General features: G+C 47.8%; 11 non-coding genes and 1 pseudogene across 11 annotated transcripts; all 12 read left to right on the forward strand.

Moving 5' to 3' along the window:
* The first annotated feature begins 389 nt into the window (after nucleotides 1-389).
* LOC142685119 (U2 spliceosomal RNA) lies at nucleotides 390-523 on the forward strand (annotated as a pseudogene).
* A 1,291-nt stretch (nucleotides 524-1,814) lies between these two features.
* LOC142685005 (U2 spliceosomal RNA) lies at nucleotides 1,815-2,005 on the forward strand. Its single transcript, XR_012854574.1, has one exon. It is a non-coding gene; the product is annotated as a U2 spliceosomal RNA (small nuclear RNA).
* A 1,308-nt stretch (nucleotides 2,006-3,313) lies between these two features.
* LOC142685006 (U2 spliceosomal RNA) lies at nucleotides 3,314-3,504 on the forward strand. The gene has a single exon (XR_012854575.1). It is a non-coding gene; the product is annotated as a U2 spliceosomal RNA (small nuclear RNA).
* A 1,292-nt stretch (nucleotides 3,505-4,796) lies between these two features.
* Nucleotides 4,797-4,987, forward strand: LOC142685007 (U2 spliceosomal RNA). The gene has a single exon (XR_012854576.1). It is a non-coding gene; the product is annotated as a U2 spliceosomal RNA (small nuclear RNA).
* Nucleotides 4,988-6,279: 1,292 nt separating this feature from the next.
* LOC142685009 (U2 spliceosomal RNA) lies at nucleotides 6,280-6,470 on the forward strand. Its single transcript, XR_012854577.1, has one exon. It is a non-coding gene; the product is annotated as a U2 spliceosomal RNA (small nuclear RNA).
* A 1,292-nt stretch (nucleotides 6,471-7,762) lies between these two features.
* Nucleotides 7,763-7,953, forward strand: LOC142685091 (U2 spliceosomal RNA). Its single transcript, XR_012854652.1, has one exon. It is a non-coding gene; the product is annotated as a U2 spliceosomal RNA (small nuclear RNA).
* Nucleotides 7,954-9,249: 1,296 nt separating this feature from the next.
* LOC142685010 (U2 spliceosomal RNA) lies at nucleotides 9,250-9,440 on the forward strand. The gene has a single exon (XR_012854578.1). It is a non-coding gene; the product is annotated as a U2 spliceosomal RNA (small nuclear RNA).
* Nucleotides 9,441-10,736: 1,296 nt separating this feature from the next.
* Nucleotides 10,737-10,927, forward strand: LOC142685087 (U2 spliceosomal RNA). Its single transcript, XR_012854648.1, has one exon. It is a non-coding gene; the product is annotated as a U2 spliceosomal RNA (small nuclear RNA).
* Nucleotides 10,928-12,210: 1,283 nt separating this feature from the next.
* LOC142685115 (U2 spliceosomal RNA) lies at nucleotides 12,211-12,401 on the forward strand. Its single transcript, XR_012854674.1, has one exon. It is a non-coding gene; the product is annotated as a U2 spliceosomal RNA (small nuclear RNA).
* Nucleotides 12,402-13,685: 1,284 nt separating this feature from the next.
* Nucleotides 13,686-13,876, forward strand: LOC142685011 (U2 spliceosomal RNA). Its single transcript, XR_012854579.1, has one exon. It is a non-coding gene; the product is annotated as a U2 spliceosomal RNA (small nuclear RNA).
* Nucleotides 13,877-15,158: 1,282 nt separating this feature from the next.
* Nucleotides 15,159-15,349, forward strand: LOC142685012 (U2 spliceosomal RNA). The gene has a single exon (XR_012854580.1). It is a non-coding gene; the product is annotated as a U2 spliceosomal RNA (small nuclear RNA).
* A 1,287-nt stretch (nucleotides 15,350-16,636) lies between these two features.
* LOC142685013 (U2 spliceosomal RNA) lies at nucleotides 16,637-16,827 on the forward strand. The gene has a single exon (XR_012854581.1). It is a non-coding gene; the product is annotated as a U2 spliceosomal RNA (small nuclear RNA).
* The last annotated feature ends 326 nt before the right edge of the window (nucleotides 16,828-17,153 follow it).

Genomic DNA, 17,153 nt, shown 5'->3' on the forward strand with positions numbered 1-17,153 from the left:
GGGCCCAGGCAGTGTTGGTCAGTGCTGCTCAGCAGGCAGCACTGGACTGGACTGGATTACAGCTGATACAAGGTGTGAAGGAACAAGGGGTGGCTGTGGGCATGCACTTGCTGCCGCTGCCAGTGTTTATCTGCATGGCAGCAGGGCATTTGGGCGTTGCCAGGAAGGCGTTTTTATGTAGATTCCTCCTCTTTCAGCACTGCATTGTGGTGCAAGCAAAAGAAGCAAATCCTGTCTGGCTTCCTCTCCGGCCTTTATTCACCTCCCGTGTAGCTGTGAGTGTGTGAGCCTGCAGGGCCCCATGGAATTGCCTAGAAGTAGGCTGAATCGCTGCAAGGGCTGAACAGCAGTATCGGGCAGGCTCGGGCAACGCGCGGCCCGTTCGGGTTATCGCTTCTCGGCCTTTTGGCTAAGATCAAGTGTAGTATCTGTTCTTATCAGTTTAATATCTGATACGTCCCCTATCTGGGGACTCCACGCATTGACCTGGTATTGCAGTATTTCCAGGACCGGTGCACCCTTTCCTTATGTGTTGACTAAAAGCAGATTCCAAAAGTGTTTTTTGTCTTTGCTATTGTTTCTGTCTTTCTGAAGGGATCTCCCCTTTTAATCCCATTATTTCAACACCTGTTGGACAATGCATGAGTGATAATGAGCTCATTGATTAAATGCAATTAATGAATAGATTGCCACCTCTTGTTGTGTGTCGTCTGTGTTTCTGTGTTTCCGGCATTTCACATTGGAACACCTCATTCACCTTCCTTGTCTTCTCTCCGCCCTCCCTTTTAGGTAAGTTAAAGAGCTGCACCTGAGCCAGCCACTGATTGATTGATTGATTGATTGATTGATTGATTGATTGATTGATTGATTGATTGATGCAGCACAACAGTCAAATAGTGGAGTGGAGTAGGGGAACAGCAAACAGCCAATAAAGCAGCCCGCCCGCTCGCCTGCCCGCCACAATGGACCTACCTGTGTACACTAGATGGATGTGATGGAATGTACTGTCGTCCCTACATTTCAAGAAGAAGTAAGAATTGCAGTTGCAACAAAGCCTTGCTTGCCTACAAAGAGAGCAGCAATTTGGATTTGTTACTATGTTACCTAGAAGAATAACAAACTGTGCAAGGATGGAGGTTGTAGGAGCAAGGAGAAGTTGTCTGTAAAGTTGGTGGATGCCTATTTTCCTTTTGCAGTCCCTTGTCTCCCTCTTGTGGCCTCCTGGAGGCAACTAGCTGTGCAAAAAAAAGACAGCCTGGCGGCCGGCTGTTGCAGTGTTGCCCTCTCAGGCAACACTGAGTGACTGACTGAGCCTCACCGTCTTATATAAAGTTCAGACGGAACTTTGCACGTGTCATAGTGGAGCCCTCAGGATTCCAGAGCCAGCTTTCTGACATCATAATGGGGCCTCAGAGATAAAAGCCTGGGCCCAGGCAGTGTTGGTCAGTGCTGCTCAGCAGGCAGCACTGGACTGGACTGGATTACAGCTGATACAAGGTGTGAAGGAACAAGGGGTGGCTGTGGGCATGCACTTGCTGCCGCTGCCAGTGTTTATCTGCATGGCAGCAGGGCATTTGGGCGTTGCCAGGAAGGCGTTTTTATGTAGATTCCTCCTCTTTCAGCACTGCATTGTGGTGCAAGCAAAAGAAGCAAATCCTGTCTGGCTTCCTCTCCGGCCTTTATTCACCTCCCGTGTAGCTGTGAGTGTGTGAGCCTGCAGGGCCCCATGGAATTGCCTAGAAGTAGGCTGAATCGCTGCAAGGGCTGAACAGCAGTATCGGGCAGGCTCGGGCAACGCGCGGCCCGTTCGGGTTATCGCTTCTCGGCCTTTTGGCTAAGATCAAGTGTAGTATCTGTTCTTATCAGTTTAATATCTGATACGTCCCCTATCTGGGGACCATATATTAAATGGATTTTTAGAACAGGGAGATGGAAATAGAGCTTGCTCTGTCCACTCCACGCATTGACCTGGTATTGCAGTATTTCCAGGACCGGTGCACCCTTTCCTTATGTGTTGACTAAAAGCAGATTCCAAAAGTGTTTTTTGTCTTTGCTATCGTTTCTGTCTTTCTGAAGGGATCTCCCCTTTTAATCCCATTATTTCAACACCTGTTGGACAATGCATGAGTGATAATGAGCTCATTGATTAAATGCAATTAATGAATAGATTGCCACCTCTTGTTGTGTGTCGTCTGTGTTTCTGTGTTTCCGGCATTTCACATTGGAACACCTCATTCACCTTCCTTGTCTTCTCTCCGCCCTCCCTTTTAGGTAAGTTAAAGAGCTGCACCTGAGCCAGCCACTGATTGATTGATTGATTGATTGATTGATTGATTGATTGATTGATTGATTGATTGATTGATTGATTGATTGATGCAGCACAACAGTCAAATAGTGGAGTGGAGTAGGGGAACAGCAAACAGCCAATAAAGCAGCCCGCCCGCTCGCCTGCCCGCCACAATGGACCTACCTGTGTACACTAGATGGATGTGATGGAATGTACTGTCGTCCCTACATTTCAAGAAGAAGTAAGAATTGCAGTTGCAACAAAGCCTTGCTTGCCTACAAAGAGAGCAGCAATTTGGATTTGTTACTATGTTACCTAGAAGAATAACAAACTGTGCAAGGATGGAGGTTGTAGGAGCAAGGAGAAGTTGTCTGTAAAGTTGGTGGATGCCTATTTTCCATTTTGCAGTCCCTTGTCTCCCTCTTGTGGCCTCCTGGAGGCAACTAGCTGTGCAAAAAAAAGACAGCCTGGCGGCCGGCTGTTGCAGTGTTGCCCTCTCAGGCAACACTGAGTGACTGACTGAGCCTCACCGTCTTATATAAAGTTCAGACGGAACTTTGCACGTGTCATAGTGGAGCCCTCAGGATTCCAGAGCCAGCTTTCTGACATCATAATGGGGCCTCAGAGATAAAAGCCTGGGCCCAGGCAGTGTTGGTCAGTGCTGCTCAGCAGGCAGCACTGGACTGGACTGGATTACAGCTGATACAAGGTGTGAAGGAACAAGGGGTGGCTGTGGGCATGCACTTGCTGCCGCTGCCAGTGTTTATCTGCATGGCAGCAGGGCATTTGGGCGTTGCCAGGAAGGCGTTTTTATGTAGATTCCTCCTCTTTCAGCACTGCATTGTGGTGCAAGCAAAAGAAGCAAATCCTGTCTGGCTTCCTCTCCGGCCTTTATTCACCTCCCGTGTAGCTGTGAGTGTGTGAGCCTGCAGGGCCCCATGGAATTGCCTAGAAGTAGGCTGAATCGCTGCAAGGGCTGAACAGCAGTATCGGGCAGGCTCGGGCAACGCGCGGCCCGTTCGGGTTATCGCTTCTCGGCCTTTTGGCTAAGATCAAGTGTAGTATCTGTTCTTATCAGTTTAATATCTGATACGTCCCCTATCTGGGGACCATATATTAAATGGATTTTTAGAACAGGGAGATGGAAATAGAGCTTGCTCTGTCCACTCCACGCATTGACCTGGTATTGCAGTATTTCCAGGACCGGTGCACCCTTTCCTTATGTGTTGACTAAAAGCAGATTCCAAAAGTGTTTTTTGTCTTTGCTATTGTTTCTGTCTTTCTGAAGGGATCTCCCCTTTTAATCCCATTACTTCAACACCTGTTGGACAATGCATGAGTGATAATGAGCTCATTGATTAAATGCAATTAATGAATAGATTGCCACCTCTTGTTGTGTGTCGTCTGTGTTTCTGTGTTTCCGGCATTTCACATTGGAACACCTCATTCACCTTCCTTGTCTTCTCTCCGCCCTCCCTTTTAGGTAAGTTAAAGAGCTGCACCTGAGCCAGCCACTGATTGATTGATTGATTGATTGATTGATTGATTGATTGATTGATTGATTGATTGATGCAGCACAACAGTCAAATAGTGGAGTGGAGTAGGGGAACAGCAAACAGCCAATAAAGCAGCCCGCCCGCTCGCCTGCCCGCCACAATGGACCTACCTGTGTACACTAGATGGATGTGATGGAATGTACTGTCGTCCCTACATTTCAAGAAGAAGTAAGAATTGCAGTTGCAACAAAGCCTTGCTTGCCTACAAAGAGAGCAGCAATTTGGATTTGTTACTATGTTACCTAGAAGAATAACAAACTGTGCAAGGATGGAGGTTGTAGGAGCAAGGAGAAGTTGTCTGTAAAGTTGGTGGATGCCTATTTTCCATTTTGCAGTCCCTTGTCTCCCTCTTGTGGCCTCCTGGAGGCAACTAGCTGTGCAAAAAAAAGACAGCCTGGCGGCCGGCTGTTGCAGTGTTGCCCTCTCAGGCAACACTGAGTGACTGACTGAGCCTCACCGTCTTATATAAAGTTCAGACGGAACTTTGCACGTGTCATAGTGGAGCCCTCAGGATTCCAGAGCCAGCTTTCTGACATCATAATGGGGCCTCAGAGATAAAAGCCTGGGCCCAGGCAGTGTTGGTCAGTGCTGCTCAGCAGGCAGCACTGGACTGGACTGGATTACAGCTGATACAAGGTGTGAAGGAACAAGGGGTGGCTGTGGGCATGCACTTGCTGCCGCTGCCAGTGTTTATCTGCATGGCAGCAGGGCATTTGGGCGTTGCCAGGAAGGCGTTTTTATGTAGATTCCTCCTCTTTCAGCACTGCATTGTGGTGCAAGCAAAAGAAGCAAATCCTGTCTGGCTTCCTCTCCGGCCTTTATTCACCTCCCGTGTAGCTGTGAGTGTGTGAGCCTGCAGGGCCCCATGGAATTGCCTAGAAGTAGGCTGAATCGCTGCAAGGGCTGAACAGCAGTATCGGGCAGGCTCGGGCAACGCGCGGCCCGTTCGGGTTATCGCTTCTCGGCCTTTTGGCTAAGATCAAGTGTAGTATCTGTTCTTATCAGTTTAATATCTGATACGTCCCCTATCTGGGGACCATATATTAAATGGATTTTTAGAACAGGGAGATGGAAATAGAGCTTGCTCTGTCCACTCCACGCATTGACCTGGTATTGCAGTATTTCCAGGACCGGTGCACCCTTTCCTTATGTGTTGACTAAAAGCAGATTCCAAAAGTGTTTTTTGTCTTTGCTATCGTTTCTGTCTTTCTGAAGGGATCTCCCCTTTTAATCCCATTATTTCAACACCTGTTGGACAATGCATGAGTGATAATGAGCTCATTGATTAAATGCAATTAATGAATAGATTGCCACCTCTTGTTGTGTGTCGTCTGTGTTTCTGTGTTTCCGGCATTTCACATTGGAACACCTCATTCACCTTCCTTGTCTTCTCTCCGCCCTCCCTTTTAGGTAAGTTAAAGAGCTGCACCTGAGCCAGCCACTGTTTGATTGATTGATTGATTGATTGATTGATTGATTGATTGATTGATTGATTGATGCAGCACAACAGTCAAATAGTGGAGTGGAGTAGGGGAACAGCAAACAGCCAATAAAGCAGCCCGCCCGCTCGCCTGCCCGCCACAATGGACCTACCTGTGTACACTAGATGGATGTGATGGAATGTACTGTCGTCCCTACATTTCAAGAAGAAGTAAGAATTGCAGTTGCAACAAAGCCTTGCTTGCCTACAAAGAGAGCAGCAATTTGGATTTGTTACTATGTTACCTAGAAGAATAACAAACTGTGCAAGGATGGAGGTTGTAGGAGCAAGGAGAAGTTGTCTGTAAAGTTGGTGGATGCCTATTTTCCATTTTGCAGTCCCTTGTCTCCCTCTTGTGGCCTCCTGGAGGCAACTAGCTGTGCAAAAAAAAGACAGCCTGGCGGCCGGCTGTTGCAGTGTTGCCCTCTCAGGCAACACTGAGTGACTGACTGAGCCTCACCGTCTTATATAAAGTTCAGACGGAACTTTGCACGTGTCATAGTGGAGCCCTCAGGATTCCAGAGCCAGCTTTCTGACATCATAATGGGGCCTCAGAGATAAAAGCCTGGGCCCAGGCAGTGTTGGTCAGTGCTGCTCAGCAGGCAGCACTGGACTGGACTGGATTACAGCTGATACAAGGTGTGAAGGAACAAGGGGTGGCTGTGGGCATGCACTTGCTGCCGCTGCCAGTGTTTATCTGCATGGCAGCAGGGCATTTGGGCGTTGCCAGGAAGGCGTTTTTATGTAGATTCCTCCTCTTTCAGCACTGCATTGTGGTGCAAGCAAAAGAAGCAAATCCTGTCTGGCTTCCTCTCCGGCCTTTATTCACCTCCCGTGTAGCTGTGAGTGTGTGAGCCTGCAGGGCCCCATGGAATTGCCTAGAAGTAGGCTGAATCGCTGCAAGGGCTGAACAGCAGTATCGGGCAGGCTCGGGCAACGCGCGGCCCGTTCGGGTTATCGCTTCTCGGCCTTTTGGCTAAGATCAAGTGTAGTATCTGTTCTTATCAGTTTAATATCTGATACGTCCCCTATCTGGGGACCATATATTAAATGGATTTTTAGAACAGGGAGATGGAAATAGAGCTTGCTCTGTCCACTCCACGCATTGACCTGGTATTGCAGTATTTCCAGGACCGGTGCACCCTTTCCTTATGTGTTGACTAAAAGCAGATTCCAAAAGTGTTTTTTGTCTTTGCTATCGTTTCTGTCTTTCTGAAGGGATCTCCCCTTTTAATCCCATTATTTCAACACCTGTTGGACAATGCATGAGTGATAATGAGCTCATTGATTAAATGCAATTAATGAATAGATTGCCACCTCTTGTTGTGTGTCGTCTGTGTTTCTGTGTTTCCGGCATTTCACATTGGAACACCTCATTCACCTTCCTTGTCTTCTCTCCGCCCTCCCTTTTAGGTAAGTTAAAGAGCTGCACCTGAGCCAGCCACTGTTTGATTGATTGATTGATTGATTGATTGATTGATTGATTGATTGATTGATTGATGCAGCACAACAGTCAAATAGTGGAGTGGAGTAGGGGAACAGCAAACAGCCAATAAAGCAGCCCGCCCGCTCGCCTGCCCGCCACAATGGACCTACCTGTGTACACTAGATGGATGTGATGGAATGTACTGTCGTCCCTACATTTCAAGAAGAAGTAAGAATTGCAGTTGCAACAAAGCCTTGCTTGCCTACAAAGAGAGCAGCAATTTGGATTTGTTACTATGTTACCTAGAAGAATAACAAACTGTGCAAGGATGGAGGTTGTAGGAGCAAGGAGAAGTTGTCTGTAAAGTTGGTGGATGCCTATTTTCCATTTTGCAGTCCCTTGTCTCCCTCTTGTGGCCTCCTGGAGGCAACTAGCTGTGCAAAAAAAAGACAGCCTGGCGGCCGGCTGTTGCAGTGTTGCCCTCTCAGGCAACACTGAGTGACTGACTGAGCCTCACCGTCTTATATAAAGTTCAGACGGAACTTTGCACGTGTCATAGTGGAGCCCTCAGGATTCCAGAGCCAGCTTTCTGACATCATAATGGGGCCTCAGAGATAAAAGCCTGGGCCCAGGCAGTGTTGGTCAGTGCTGCTCAGCAGGCAGCACTGGACTGGACTGGATTACAGCTGATACAAGGTGTGAAGGAACAAGGGGTGGCTGTGGGCATGCACTTGCTGCCGCTGCCAGTGTTTATCTGCATGGCAGCAGGGCATTTGGGCGTTGCCAGGAAGGCGTTTTTATGTAGATTCCTCCTCTTTCAGCACTGCATTGTGGTGCAAGCAAAAGAAGCAAATCCTGTCTGGCTTCCTCTCCGGCCTTTATTCACCTCCCGTGTAGCTGTGAGTGTGTGAGCCTGCAGGGCCCCATGGAATTGCCTAGAAGTAGGCTGAATCGCTGCAAGGGCTGAACAGCAGTATCGGGCAGGCTCGGGCAACGCGCGGCCCGTTCGGGTTAACGCTTCTCTGCCTTTTGGCTAAGATCAAGTGTAGTATCTGTTCTTATCAGTTTAATATCTGATACGTCCCCTATCTGGGGACCATATATTAAATGGATTTTTAGAACAGGGAGATGGAAATAGAGCTTGCTCTGTCCACTCCACGCATTGACCTGGTATTGCAGTATTTCCAGGACCGGTGCACCCTTTCCTTATGTGTTGACTAAAAGCAGATTCCAAAAGTGTTTTTTGTCTTTGCTATTGTTTCTGTCTTTCTGAAGGGATCTCCCCTTTTAATCCCATTATTTCAACACCTGTTGGACAATGCATGAGTGATAATGAGCTCATTGATTAAATGCAATTAATGAATAGATTGCCACCTCTTGTTGTGTGTCGTCTGTGTTTCTGTGTTTCCGGCATTTCACATTGGAACACCTCATTCACCTTCCTTGTCTTCTCTCCGCCCTCCCTTTTAGGTAAGTTAAAGAGCTGCACCTGAGCCAGCCACTGATTGATTGATTGATTGATTGATTGATTGATTGATTGATTGATTGATTGATTGATTGATGCAGCACAACAGTCAAATAGTGGAGTGGAGTAGGGGAACAGCAAACAGCCAATAAAGCAGCCCGCCCGCTCGCCTGCCCGCCACAATGGACCTACCTGTGTACACTAGATGGATGTGATGGAATGTACTGTCGTCCCTACATTTCAAGAAGAAGTAAGAATTGCAGTTGCAACAAAGCCTTGCTTGCCTACAAAGAGAGCAGCAATTTGGATTTGTTACTATGTTACCTAGAAGAATAACAAACTGTGCAAGGATGGAGGTTGTAGGAGCAAGGAGAAGTTGTCTGTAAAGTTGGTGGATGCCTATTTTCCATTTTGCAGTCCCTTGTCTCCCTCTTGTGGCCTCCTGGAGGCAACTAGCTGTGCAAAAAAAAGACAGCCTGGCGGCCGGCTGTTGCAGTGTTGCCCTCTCAGGCAACACTGAGTGACTGACTGAGCCTCACCGTCTTATATAAAGTTCAGACGGAACTTTGCACGTGTCATAGTGGAGCCCTCAGGATTCCAGAGCCAGCTTTCTGACATCATAATGGGGCCTCAGAGATAAAAGCCTGGGCCCAGGCAGTGTTGGTCAGTGCTGCTCAGCAGGCAGCACTGGACTGGACTGGATTACAGCTGATACAAGGTGTGAAGGAACAAGGGGTGGCTGTGGGCATGCACTTGCTGCCGCTGCCAGTGTTTATCTGCATGGCAGCAGGGCATTTGGGCGTTGCCAGGAAGGCGTTTTTATGTAGATTCCTCCTCTTTCAGCACTGCATTGTGGTGCAAGCAAAAGAAGCAAATCCTGTCTGGCTTCCTCTCCGGCCTTTATTCACCTCCCGTGTAGCTGTGAGTGTGTGAGCCTGCAGGGCCCCATGGAATTGCCTAGAAGTAGGCTGAATCGCTGCAAGGGCTGAACAGCAGTATCGGGCAGGCTCGGGCAACGCGCGGCCCGTTCGGGTTATCGCTTCTCGGCCTTTTGGCTAAGATCAAGTGTAGTATCTGTTCTTATCAGTTTAATATCTGATACGTCCCCTATCTGGGGACCATATATTAAATGGATTTTTAGAACAGGGAGATGGAAATAGAGCTTGCTCTGTCCACTCCACGCATTGACCTGGTATTGCAGTATTTCCAGGACCGGTGCACCCTTTCCTTATGTGTTGACTAAAAGCAGATTCCAAAAGTGTTTTTTGTCTTTGCTATCGTTTCTGTCTTTCTGAAGGGATCTCCCCTTTTAATCCCATTATTTCAACACCTGTTGGACAATGCATGAGTGATAATGAGCTCATTGATTAAATGCAATTAATGAATAGATTGCCACCTCTTGTTGTGTGTCGTCTGTGTTTCTGTGTTTCCGGCATTTCACATTGGAACACCTCATTCACCTTCCTTGTCTTCTCTCCGCCCTCCCTTTTAGGTAAGTTAAAGAGCTGCACCTGAGCCAGCCACTGATTGATTGATTGATTGATTGATTGATTGATTGATTGATTGATTGATTGATTGATTGATGCAGCACAACAGTCAAATAGTGGAGTGGAGTAGGGGAACAGCAAACAGCCAATAAAGCAGCCCGCCCGCTCGCCTGCCCGCCACAATGGACCTACCTGTGTACACTAGATGGATGTGATGGAATGTACTGTCGTCCCTACATTTCAAGAAGAAGTAAGAATTGCAGTTGCAACAAAGCCTTGCTTGCCTACAAAGAGAGCAGCAATTTGGATTTGTTACTATGTTACCTAGAAGAATAACAAACTGTGCAAGGATGGAGGTTGTAGGAGCAAGGAGAAGTTGTCTGTAAAGTTGGTGGATGCCTATTTTCCATTTTGCAGTCCCTTGTCTCCCTCTTGTGGCCTCCTGGAGGCAACTAGCTGTGCAAAAAAAAGACAGCCTGGCGGCCGGCTGTTGCAGTGTTGCCCTCTCAGGCAACACTGAGTGACTGACTGAGCCTCACCGTCTTATATAAAGTTCAGACGGAACTTTGCACGTGTCATAGTGGAGCCCTCAGGATTCCAGAGCCAGCTTTCTGACATCATAATGGGGCCTCAGAGATAAAAGCCTGGGCCCAGGCAGTGTTGGTCAGTGCTGCTCAGCAGGCAGCACTGGACTGGATTGGATTACAGCTGATACAAGGTGTGAAGGAACAAGGGGTGGCTGTGGGCATGCACTTGCTGCCGCTGCCAGTGTTTATCTGCATGGCAGCAGGGCATTTGGGCGTTGCCAGGAAGGCGTTTTTATGTAGATTCCTCCTCTTTCAGCACTGCATTGTGGTGCAAGCAAAAGAAGCAAATCCTGTCTGGCTTCCTCTCCGGCCTTTATTCACCTCCCGTGTAGCTGTGAGTGTGTGAGCCTGCAGGGCCCCATGGAATTGCCTAGAAGTAGGCTGAATCGCTGCAAGGGCTGAACAGCAGTATCGGGCAGGCTCGGGCAACGCGCGGCCCGTTCGGGTTATCGCTTCTCGGCCTTTTGGCTAAGATCAAGTGTAGTATCTGTTCTTATCAGTTTAATATCTGATACGTCCCCTATCTGGGGACCATATATTAAATGGATTTTTAGAACAGGGAGATGGAAATAGAGCTTGCTCTGTCCACTCCACGCATTGACCTGGTATTGCAGTATTTCCAGGACCGGTGCACCTTTCCTTATGTGTTGACTAAAAAGCAGATTCCAAAAGTGTTTTTGTCTTTGCTATTGTTTCTGTCTTTCTGAAGGGATCTCCCCTTTTAATCCCATTATTTCAACACCTGTTGGACAATGCATGAGTGATAATGAGCTCATTGATTAAATGCAATTAATGAATAGATTGCCACCTCTTGTTGTGTGTCGTCTGTGTTTCTGTTTCCGGCATTTCACATTGGAACACCTCATTCACCTTCCTTGTCTTCTCTCCGCCCTCCCTTTTAGGTAAGTTAAAGAGCTGCACCTGAGCCAGCCACTGATTGATTGATTGATTGATTGATTGATTGATTGATTGATTGGATTGATTGATGCAGCACAACAGTCAAATAGTGGAGTGGAGTAGGGGAACAGCAAACAGCCAATAAAGCAGCCCGCCCGCTCGCCTGCCCGCCACAATGGACCTACCTGTGTACACTAGATGGATGTGATGGAATGTACTGTCGTCCCTACATTTCAAGAAGAAGTAAGAATTGCAGTTGCAACAAAGCCTTGCTTGCCTACAAAGAGAGCAGCAATTTGGATTTGTTACTATGTTACCTAGAAGAATAACAAACTGTGCAAGGATGGAGGTTGTAGGAGCAAGGAGAAGTTGTCTGTAAAGTTGGTGGATGCCTATTTTCCATTTTGCAGTCCCTTGTCTCCCTCTTGTGGCCTCCTGGAGGCACTAGCTGTGCAAAAAAAAAGACAGCCTGGCGGCCGGCTGTTGCAGTGTTGCCCTCTCAGGCAACACTGAGTGACTGACTGAGCCTCACCGTCTTATATAAAGTTCAGACGGAACTTTGCACGTGTCATAGTGGAGCCCTCAGGATTCCAGAGCCAGCTTTCTGACATCATAATGGGGCCTCAGAGATAAACGCATGGGCCCAGGCAGTGTTGGTCAGTGCTGCTCAGCAGGCAGCACTGGACTGGACTGGATTACAGCTGATACAAGGTGTGAAGGAACAAGGGGTGGCTGTGGGCATGCACTTGCTGCCGCTGCCAGTGTTATCTGCATGGCAGCAGGGCATTTGGGCGTTGCCAGGAAGGCGTTTTTATGTAGATTCCTCCCTTTCAGCACTGCATGTGGTGCAAGCAAAAGAAGCAAATCTCTGTCTGGCTTCCTCTCCGGCCTTTATTCACCTCCCGTGTAGCTGTGAGTGTGTGAGCCTGCAGGGCCCCATGGAATTGCCTAGAAGTAGGCTGAATCGCTGCAAGGGCTGACAGCAGTATCGGGCAGGCTCGGGCAACGCGCGGCCCGTTCGGGTTATCGCTTCTCGGCTCTTTTGGCTAAGATCAAGTGTAGTATCTGTTCTTATCAGTTTAATATCTGATACGTCCCTATCTGGGGACCATATATTAAATGGATTTTTAGAACAGGGAGATGGAAATAGAGCTTGCTCTGTCCACTCCACGCATTGACCTGGTATTGCAGTATTTCCAGGACCGGTGCACCCTTTCCTTATGTGTTGACTAAAAGCAGATTCCAAAAGTGTTTTTTGTCTTTGCTATCGTTTCTGTCTTTCTGAAGGGATCTCCCCTTTTAATCCCATTATTTCAACACCTGTTGGACAATGCATGAGTGATAATGAGCTCATTGATTAAATGCAATTAATGAATAGATTGCCACCTCTTGTTGTGTGTCGTCTGTGTTTCTGTGTTTCCGGCATTTCACATTGGAACACCTCATTCACCTTCCTTGTCTTCTCTCCGCCCTCCCTTTTAGGTAAGTTAAAGAGCTGCACCTGAGCCAGCCACTGATTGATTGATTGATTGATTGATTGATTGATTGATTGATTGATGATTGATGCAGCACAACAGTCAAATAGTGGAGTGGAGTAGGGGAACAGCAAACAGCCAATAAAGCAGCCCGCCCGCTCGCCTGCCCGCCACAATGGACCTACCTGTGTACACTAGATGGATGTGATGGAATGTACTGTCGTCCCTACATTTCAAGAAGAAGTAAGAATTGCAGTTGCAACAAAGCCTTGCTTGCCTACAAAGAGAGCAGCAATTTGGATTTGTTACTATGTTACCTAGAAGAATAACAAACTGTGCAAGGATGGAGGTTGTAGAGCAAGGAGAAGTTGTCTGTAAAGTTGGTGGATGCCTATTTTCCATTTTGCAGTCCCTTGTCTCCCTCTTGTGGCCTCCTGGAGGCAACTAGCTGTGCAAAAAAAGACAGCCTGGCGGCCGGCTGTTGCAGTGTTGCCCTCTCAGGCAACACTGAGTGACTGACTGAGCCTCACCGTCTTATATAAAGTTCAGACGGAACTTTGCACGTGTCATAGTGGAGCCCTCAGGATTCCAGAGCCAGCTTTCTGACATCATAATGGGGCCTCAGAGATAAAAGCCTGGGCCCAGGCAGTGTTGGTCAGTGCTGCTCAGCAGGCAGCACTGGATGGACTGGATTACAGCTGATACAAGGTGTGAAGGAACAAGGGTGGCTGTGGGCATGCACTTGCTGCCGCTGCCAGTGTTTATCTGCATGGCAGCAGGGCATTTGGGCGTTGCCAGGAAGGCGTTTTTATGTAGATTCCTCCTCTTTCAGCACTGCATTGTGGTGCAAGCAAAAGAAGCAAATCCTGTCTGGCTTCCTCTCCGGCCTTTATTCACCTCCCGTGTAGCTGTGAGTGTGTGAGCCTGCAGGGCCCCATGGAATTGCCTAGAAGTAGGCTGAATCGCTGCAAGGGCTGAACAGCAGTATCGGGCAGGCTCGGGCAACGCGCGGCCCGTTTCGGGTTATCGCTTCTCGGCCTTTTGGCTAAGATCAAGTGTAGTATCTGTTCTTATCAGTTTAATATCTGATACGTCCCCTATCTGGGGACCATATATTAAATGGATTTTTAGAACAGGGAGATGGAAATAGAGCTTGCTCTGTCCACTCCACGCATTGACCTGGTATTGCAGTATTTCCAGGACCGGTGCACCCTTTCCTTATGTGTTGACTAAAAGCAGATTCCAAAAGTGTTTTTTGTCTTTGCTATTGTTTCTGTCTTTCTGAAGGGATCTCCCCTTTTAATCCCATTATTTCAACACCTGTTGGACAATGCATGAGTGATAATGAGCTCATTGATTAAATGCAATTATGAATAGATTGCCACCTCTTGTTGTGTGTCGTCTGTGTTTCTGTGTTTCCGGCATTTCACATTGGAACACCTCATTCACCTTCCTTGTCTTCTCTCCGCCCTCCCTTTTAGGTAAGTTAAAGAGCTGCACCTGAGCCAGCCACTGATTGATTGATTGATTGATTGATTGATTGATTGATTGATTGATTGATGCAGCACAACAGTCAAATAGTGGAGTGGAGTAGGGGAACAGCAAACAGCCATAAGCAGCCCGCCCGCTCGCCTGCCCGCCACAATGGACCTACCTGTGTACACTAGATGGATGTGATGGAATGTACTGTCGTCCCTACATTTCAAGAAGAAGTAAGAATTGCAGTTGCAACAAAGCCTTGCTTGCCTACAAAGAGAGCAGCAATTTGGATTTGTTACTATGTTACCTAGGAAGAATAACAAACTGTGCAAGGATGGAGGTTGTAGGAGCAAGGAGAAGTTGTCTGTAAAGTTGGTGGATGCCTATTTTCCATTTTGCAGTCCCTTGTCTCCCTCTTGTGGCCTCCTGGAGGCAACTAGCTGTGCAAAAAAAAGACAGCCTGGCGGCCGGCTGTTGCAGTGTTGCCCTCTCAGGCAACACTGAGTGACTGACTGAGCCTCACCGTCTTATATAAAGTTCAGACGGAACTTTGCACGTGTCATAGTGGAGCCCTCAGGATTCCAGAGCCAGCTTTCTGACATCATAATGGGGCTCAGAGATAAAAGCCTGGGCCCAGGCAGTGTTGGTCAGTGCTGCTCAGCAGGCAGCACTGGACTGGACTGGATTACAGCTGATACAAGGTGTGAAGGAACAAGGGGTGGCTGTGGGCATGCACTTGCTGCCGCTGCCAGTGTTTATCTGCATGGCAGCAGGGCATTTGGGCGTTGCCAGGAAGGCGTTTTATGTAGATTCCTCCTCTTTCAGCACTGCATTGTGGTGCAAGCAAAAGAAGCAAATCCTGTCTGGCTTCCTCTCCGGGCCTTTATTCACCTCCCGTGTAGCTGTGGAGTGTGTGAGCCTGCAGGGCCCCATGGAATTGCCTAGAAGTAGGCTGAATCGCTGCAAGGGCTGAACAGCAGTATCGGGCAGGCTCGGGCAACGCGCGGCCCGTTCGGGTTATCGCTTCTCGGCCTTTTGGCTAAGATCAAGTGTAGTATCTGTTCTTATCAGTTTAATATCTGATACGTCCCCTATCTGGGGACCATATATTAAATGGATTTTTAGAACAGGGAGATGGAAATAGAGCTTGCTCTGTCCACTCCACGCATTGACCTGGTATTGCAGTATTTCCAGGACCGGTGCACCCTTTCCTTATGTGTTGACTAAAAGCAGATTCCAAAAGTGTTTTTGTCTTTGCTATTGTTTCTGTCTTTCTGAAGGGATCTCCCCTTTTAATCCCATTATTTCAACACCTGTTGGACAATGCATGAGTGATAATGAGCTCATTGATTAAATGCAATTAATGAATAGATTGCCACCTCTTGTTGTGTGTCGTCTGTGTTTCTGTGTTTCCGGCATTTCACATTGGAACACATCATTCACCTTCCTTGTCTTCTCTCCGCCCTCCCTTTTAGGTAAGTTAAAGAGCTGCACCTGAGCCAGCCACTGATTGATTGATTGATTGATTGATTGATTGATTGATTGATTGATTGATTGATGCAGCACAACAGTCAAATAGTGGAGTGGAGTAGGGGAACAGCAAACAGCCAATAAAGCAGCCCGCCCGCTCGCCTGCCCGCCACAATGGACCTACCTGTGTACACTAGATGGATGTGATGGAATGTACTGTCGTCCCTACATTTCAAGAAGAAGTAAGAATTGCAGTTGCAACAAAGCCTTGCTTGCCTACAAAGAGAGCAGCAATTTGGATTTGTTACTATGTTACCTAGAAGAATAACAAACTGTGCAAGGATGGAGGTTGTAGGAGCAAGGAGAAGTTGTCTGTAAAGTTGGTGGATGCCTATTTTCCATTTTGCAGTCCCTTGTCTCCCTCTTGTGGCCTCCTGGAGGCAACTAGCTGTGCAAAAAAAAGACAGCCTGGCGGCCGGCTGTTGCAGTGTTGCCCTCTCAGGCAACACTGAGTGACTGACTGAGCCTCACCGTCTTATATAAAGTTCAGACGGAACTTTGCACGTGTCATAGTGGAGCCCTCAGGATTCCAGAGCCAGCTTTCTGACATCATAATGGGGCCTCAGAGATAAAAGCCTGGGCCCAGGCAGTGTTGGTCAGTGCTGCTCAGCAGGCAGCACTGGACTGGACTGGATTACAGCTGATACAAGGTGTGAAGGAACAAGGGGTGGCTGTGGGCATGCACTTGCTGCCGCTGCCAGTGTTTATCTGCATGGCAGCAGGGCATTTGGGCGTTGCCAGGAAGGCGTTTTTATGTAGATTCCTCCTCTTTCAGCACTGCATTGTGGTGCAAGCAAAAGAAGCAAATCCTGTCTGGCTTCCTCTCCGGCCTTTATTCACCTCCCGTGTAGCTGTGAGTGTGTGAGCCTGCAGGGCCCCATGGAATTGCCTAGAAGTAGGCTGAATCGCTGCAAGGGCTGAACAGCAGTATCGGGCAGGCTCGGGCAACGCGCGGCCCGTTCGGGTTATCGCTTCTCGGCCTTTTGGCTAAGATCAAGTGTAGTATCTGTTCTTATCAGTTTAATATCTGATACGTCCCCTATCTGGGGACCATATATTAAATGGATTTTTAGAACAGGGAGATGGAAATAGAGCTTGCTCTGTCCACTCCACGCATTGACCTGGTATTGCAGTATTTCCAGGACCGGTGCACCCTTTCCTTATGTGTTGACTAAAAGCAGATTCCAAAAGTGTTTTTTGTCTTTGCTATTGTTTCTGTCTTTCTGAAGGGATCTCCCCTTTTAATCCCATTATTTCAACACCTGTTGGACAATGCATGAGTGATAATGAGCTCATTGATTAAATGCAATTAATGAATAGATTGCCACCTCTTGTTGTGTGTCGTCTGTGTTTCTGTGTTTCCGGCATTTCACATTGGAACACCTCATTCACCTTCCTTGTCTTCTCTCCGCCCTCCCTTTTAGGTAAGTTAAAGAGCTGCACCTGAGCCAGCCACTGATTGATTGATTGATTGATTGATTGAT

Source organism: Rhinoderma darwinii (assembly GCF_050947455.1).
Source record: "Rhinoderma darwinii isolate aRhiDar2 chromosome 5 unlocalized genomic scaffold, aRhiDar2.hap1 SUPER_5_unloc_11, whole genome shotgun sequence".
Lineage (NCBI taxonomy): Eukaryota > Metazoa > Chordata > Amphibia > Anura > Rhinodermatidae > Rhinoderma > Rhinoderma darwinii.